Raw genomic sequence first — 5816 nt, 5'->3', positions numbered from 1 at the left:
ACTGCTCTATGTGTTCACTTTAATCAGGTTCTGAATTTTCAGATGGATTCAATGTTCTTAGAAATGGTTGCGTTCAGGTATGTGTTTCCTCATTAATTGTCAAATTATGTTCTGTTATAAGAAGAATTTGAAATTATTAGACTATCGGTTCATAATTACAAAAGAAGGAAATTTGAATTCCTTTATTCTGTCTGCTGGTGTTGTGTGGAATCTTGCATTTTAACACCGACACTTTAATTTAAGTAGATAACATAACTTTTACAAAATTTCATAACAATTTTGTCTTCCCCTTGATTCTTTCTCTCAATCACTTTTCTTTTGTTATTCTTTGTAATTAACTTTTTTAAAAAAATTAGAAAAGACCCTTATTATTAATTAGTATATGAATACAAACCATTCATATTCATTTAAAAAATCTCTTTTAAACTTTCAAAAGTTGCATCAATACTCTTAAATGCTTCTATCGTTGGTATAATGATTAATTTATTTGAAGCTTTCTTAAGTTTGAGAAGTACCTATTTTAAAATAAATTATATAGATATTCTTTCATATACATATACTCTCAATTTTCTCTCATTTGTTTAATTTCTACACCAATTTTTATACAACAAAATATAAATCAAAACTTCAAGTTAAAGTGTAAAGTCCTATAAAATTTCAAAATAAAAAATCCCCCCCTAAACCTTACTAAAACAATAAACAACAAGATACAAAAAAGGATGTATTTGGCTATTAACGCCCAGACGAATGTACAATCTTGTTAAAATATTTAAGTCCAAGGTCTCATTGGTTCTTCCATTATTATCTTTTAATTTTGTTATAATCTTGAAAGTATAAACTTTTTTTTAATTTTTTTTATAAAGATAAACAAAAGTAAATGATTAACTAGGAGAGTAAATGGGGTTTTTGTATGGATGACCTCTTTTTAATAGCGCGTTTGATTTTTAACCCACCCCCCGCAAAAGTATGTTTTATAATCTTTCGTTGACGTCATATGGCCTTTTCCATATTGAAGATGACCTTGCGTTCGGGCTGATATTGTGACATCCCAAATTTTTGTGTAATTTAAATTAAGTTATTTTGTAATATTTGAGGATTATTTTGAATTTTTGAAGGTTAAATTGGATTATTGCGAAAGTATAATTCAATTTTAATATTTGCTTAGAAAAGAATTTTTGAATTTTTGATTAAAGGAAAATTTGAGATTTATGTCAAATTATTTCAATTTTAATTTAATTTGAAAAATTGAATTGAAATTGGGAGTTTTGGGTTTTTAGATTTTTGGAGAAGATAATTAAATTAAATTAATTAATTGAGATAATTGGTTTAAATTATTTTCACAAAAAGGATTTGGGATTTCAATATCCAAAACGGATTTAGATATTTAGATTTTGGAGAAGGAAAAGGATACGGGTTTTGAGTTGTTATAAATAGGTGAGTGGGTTAAGGTTTTATTTATGAGTTTAAAAGAAAAGGGAAAAGAAAAGAGAAATTAGAAAAGAGAAAAGAAATTAAAAATAATAATGATAATAATATATTTTCTCTCTCTCCTCTTCATGCACACGCATCAGAAATCCCCCTAATTTTTTTTTCTTTTCCGTTTCGTGAAACCCTAACGCCACCGACTCCCTTTGTCGCCGTCGAAGCCCAACCATCGTCGGAACTCAACCGCATCGCCGTTCCCTTTAATTCTGTCGCCACTAGATTTCTCTGCCACTGTCAGGTTTTTAAAGGAGGTATATTTTCTATGTTAATTCCCCCAAAATTGTATTGATTATTTGCTTTACTTGCTAATTTTGTAGGATTAAACGATCCCCAAAGCATTTTGGAGTGATTACAAGAAAATTGTGCCAAAAAAGATAAAAAATGACGAAGAAAATTAACAAATTGAAGAGAATCGAGTAAATACCCAGGAGAGCATCGAGTAAGGTTGTTGGATCATCGACTATCGAGTATTTAGCAAAATACTGTCAAATACCATCGAATAAAGATTGTCGAGTATTCAACCATTTTCCATCGAATACTAGCAAATATTATCGAGTCATCGAGTTTCTTCTTATTTATTTTCCATCGAGTTAAAGCTATCAAGTAAAGAACATCCAGCGCCGAGCATCGAGTATTCTACCATTGAGTATTGGGAATCGAGTACGAAATAGAAAACTCGATGCGTTCATTCTTCTTTCCAGATTTTGATGCGATTCATTCTTCTTTCTAGATTTTGACGCGATTCATTCGCACGCCCACGACACTTTGTTGCTGGTATAAATGAGTTCAGTTCTTCAGCAAAACATCATTCAGAATAGAGAGATATCATTTTTTTTTATAGAAAATCCATCATTCTCTGGAGAGAAAACTTAGAAGAAGAGAAACCCATTTTTTTAGAGAGAGACTTCGATTCCAAGAGCGATTCTTGTAATTTTCTGTGAGATTAAGTCGATTTGTACTCAGATGTGTATCATTATGCAACCATCAATGGATTGCTTAAAGAATTTCATCCTCTATGAATAGGTAAACCTTTTTCTTGGGGAACTTGTAATTAGGTATTTTCTTGAAGCTTTTCTTGAATTTTCTTTCATGTAATTACTTTCTTTTGAATGTTCTTGCTGAGATTTAGAATAAAATTGATTAAGATTGAATTGATGACTCAAGATTAATCAATATTTGTATGCAAAAATTACATGATTCTATAACAAAATTGTAATTGTAGTTGTAAGAATTAGTAGTCTTGATAAAAAATGTGGACTTTTTTTCCTCTTTTCTTTAAAGAATCTATTCATTCAGTAATCAATCTTGAATTTTCAGTCTTTTGATTTCAAGATTGGAATAGGTAAGAAAACCCATGAGTTTAATGCAATTTAGGGATTAATTGTGAAATGTAAGCAATTAAGAACCAGATTAGGATTAATTGTGAAATTAGCTAATTAGGGCATTAGGAACTTATTCTTAATGAACTATTGAATAATCTAATTGCATGATTTCTTATTAAGTCAATGCTAGAATTGCCTAGTTACATAAAATCCCCAAGATTTCATTTTCATTGAATCTTATCTCACAATCTTCGTTATTTCTCTTATCAATAAATTTCCTATATCAATTCTTGTCTTTTTGTTTAGTTAGTTTTTTTTTTACCTACCCCCTTCGTCCCTCCTCTTTAATCTTTTGCATTTTGGAACTCAAATAGTCTATTTTAGGCGTTGCCTCTTACTTCCACTATCACTACGTGTTAGTTCTAATTGTAGTTAGAGTTTTATAAATGGGTAGATAGAATTAACGACACCTACTTTCCACTGAACAAATTAGCGCTATTGCCGGGGAACCGAGCAATTGGCCTTTTAAAATTTTTGAATTCCATTAAAAAAAAAGAAATAATAAAACAAAAAATAATAGGTTTTAAACTTTCCTTTTGTATATGACCCGCTCCTTTCGGATTTACTTTGTGATTTGATTGTAGATATCGACCATGAGGAGAGGAGATTACGAAGGGAAAGAGCTAGAAGATAGCAAGAAGAATTTGAAGAATTGGGTCAAGAAGAAGAACAAGTACAACCAAACATTATGGGCGAAGCAAGAGAACAAACTTTGCGTGAGCTAGCGAAACCCGATTATAATCAACCTCCTCTTTGCATCGTATACCCGGAGACAACAATCCCATTTGAACTCAAACAGGGGCTTACATTTATTTCCTACTTTCATAGGGCAACCCGGTGAAGACCCTCATAAACACATGAAGGAGTTCCACCTTATTTGTGACGGAATGTCCTCATAGAGTGACACAAGATCAACTCAACCTTAGAACCTTCCCTTTTTCTTTGAAGGATGTGGCTAAAGATTGACTATACTACCTATCAGCAGGTTCTACTACTACGTGTTAGTTCTAATTGTAGTTAGAGTTTTATAAATTTCATTTTATTTGGGCAGATAGAATTAACAACATCTACTTTACACCGAACAGTCGCCTAAGGTTGAGCTGCGTCAATCCTTTTCTTCAAGCTGCACTGCCAGATCCGATGCCCAACCAACGTTTGCGCTTCCAGCCGCGCCACCGAACGTTGGCCTATTTTTGGTTAAATCTTGATTGTGGAGGACTAATTTGAATTTTCAAAGAGGTTTGGAGCCACTGTTTAAACATTGTCAAAAGCATTTTGACATGTTATGAATTGAGTTTTACTTGAGACCTTGGAAAGGATTTTTTTATTGGAAGTAGAGCATGCTTTTGGTTCTAATTCAAGATTTGATGAGAAATTGACTTGCATGGATAACGATAATTAATCTTGTAATTTAAAGTAAGTAATCTCACTAATGGAACTGTCTAGGTGCCATGCGATAAATTTAAGATTAATTATGAGGATTCTAAGATTGTTTTCATTGAGATGCATGAGAACAAGTAAGCTGATCTTGATTATGTTTTGAAGCATGATATGAGTGCTAGCATGAACTAATTTTTTTGTTATTATGATTTGCTAGATGAACATTGAGCATGATGATATATATTTGCATGTTTATGGGCCTATGTTTTATGATGCATGTTATGCTTATGATAGTGATAGTTATTCCTAGCCGTAATTAGATACCTGCCAGAGGTGATGAACTCCTTCGGGACTTCACTAGAGGTTTTTGTTTCCTTCGAAATTCACCAGAGGTTTGTGTTTCCTTCGGGATTCACCAGAGGTGGTGATCTCCTTCAAGATTTCACTAGAGGTTTTCCCTTGGATTCACCAGAGGTTTGTGTTTTATTTGAGATTTACTAGAGGCGGTGATATCCTTTGGGATTTCACCAGAGGTTTGTATTTCCTTCGGGCTTCACCAGAGGTTTGTGGGTACATCTCACTTACAGTAGGGTAGGTTCAACTATCCATTAGTTAGCCATCCCATGGAAAGTAGAAGTTTATGCGCGTCCTACTAGAGAGTAAAATCTAGAGGACATAGATGCTTAGCCTGACCCCAATAGTGGGGTTACTTTCGGAGTATTTTATACTCATTCTTTCTCATGTTTATTTTTCAGGTAAGAGTAAGAGCATGCAAGCAGAATCCGTGATCAAGCCACTGGGACCAATCATATGCTTCCACTCATGTTTTCAGGATTTTATGATTTAAAATTGCTAGTCTTGATGTTTGAACTCAAAGTTTTGGTATTTGTACTTTTTATACTTTTAAGAGAATTTTTCAGTTTTTTTTTTAATTTTTTAATTTATTTTTATGGTTTTAAGGGTATGTACTCTGTTAAATGAATTTTATTTATTTAGTTCTAATAAAGTTAATTGTTTTATGCTATTCATTTGGTTTTACTAAGTCATGAAAATGTGTCAATTTGAGTAGTATGTATTAGGGGTGTTCAAATAACCTGACAACCCGAACAATCCAGAATACCCAACCCAAAATGTAAGGGTTGTGTTGGATTAGTTTTATTCTTGGGTTGGGTTGGGTTGTGGGTTGGCTAAAAAAATTTTTTGGTTAACCCAACCCAACCCGAATTATATATAATATTTGTATGTATTTTCTTTTGTTTAAAGTTGATTACTTTGTATTGATTAATTTATGAATTTTTAATATTTTTCTTTTAAAATTGTTATTTTATTTGTCTTTGTTTAAAGTTTGCAATAAATATCATAGATATTTGATATTTAGCATTTGAACTTTATGAGATTTTAGTTATTAGTCATATGTTGTATAATAAATTTACATATTTTTCATTAAAAATAAAAAATAAGTTATAACCCAACAACCCAACCCAATCCAACCCGAATTTTAAAGGTTGGGTTAGGATGGGTTGGAAACTTTGTTTGGGTTGCCAATTCAACCAACCCAAATTTTCGGGT

At 31.9% G+C, this 5816-nt stretch overlaps 1 long non-coding RNA gene across 1 annotated transcript; it reads left to right on the top strand.

Annotated features, from left to right (window-relative positions):
* The first annotated feature begins 1476 nt into the window (after nt 1–1476).
* LOC120091920 lies at nt 1477–5038 on the top strand. Its single transcript, XR_005485863.1, has 3 exons — nt 1477–1736; nt 3452–3852; nt 3953–5038. It is a non-coding gene; the product is annotated as an uncharacterized LOC120091920 (long non-coding RNA).
* The last annotated feature ends 778 nt before the right edge of the window (nt 5039–5816 follow it).

This window comes from Benincasa hispida, chromosome 11 (genome assembly GCF_009727055.1).
Source record: "Benincasa hispida cultivar B227 chromosome 11, ASM972705v1, whole genome shotgun sequence".
Taxonomy (NCBI): Eukaryota; Viridiplantae; Streptophyta; class Magnoliopsida; order Cucurbitales; family Cucurbitaceae; genus Benincasa; species Benincasa hispida.
The sequence above is the reverse complement of the archived record's forward strand: the minus strand, read 5'-3'. Positions and strand labels throughout refer to the sequence as shown.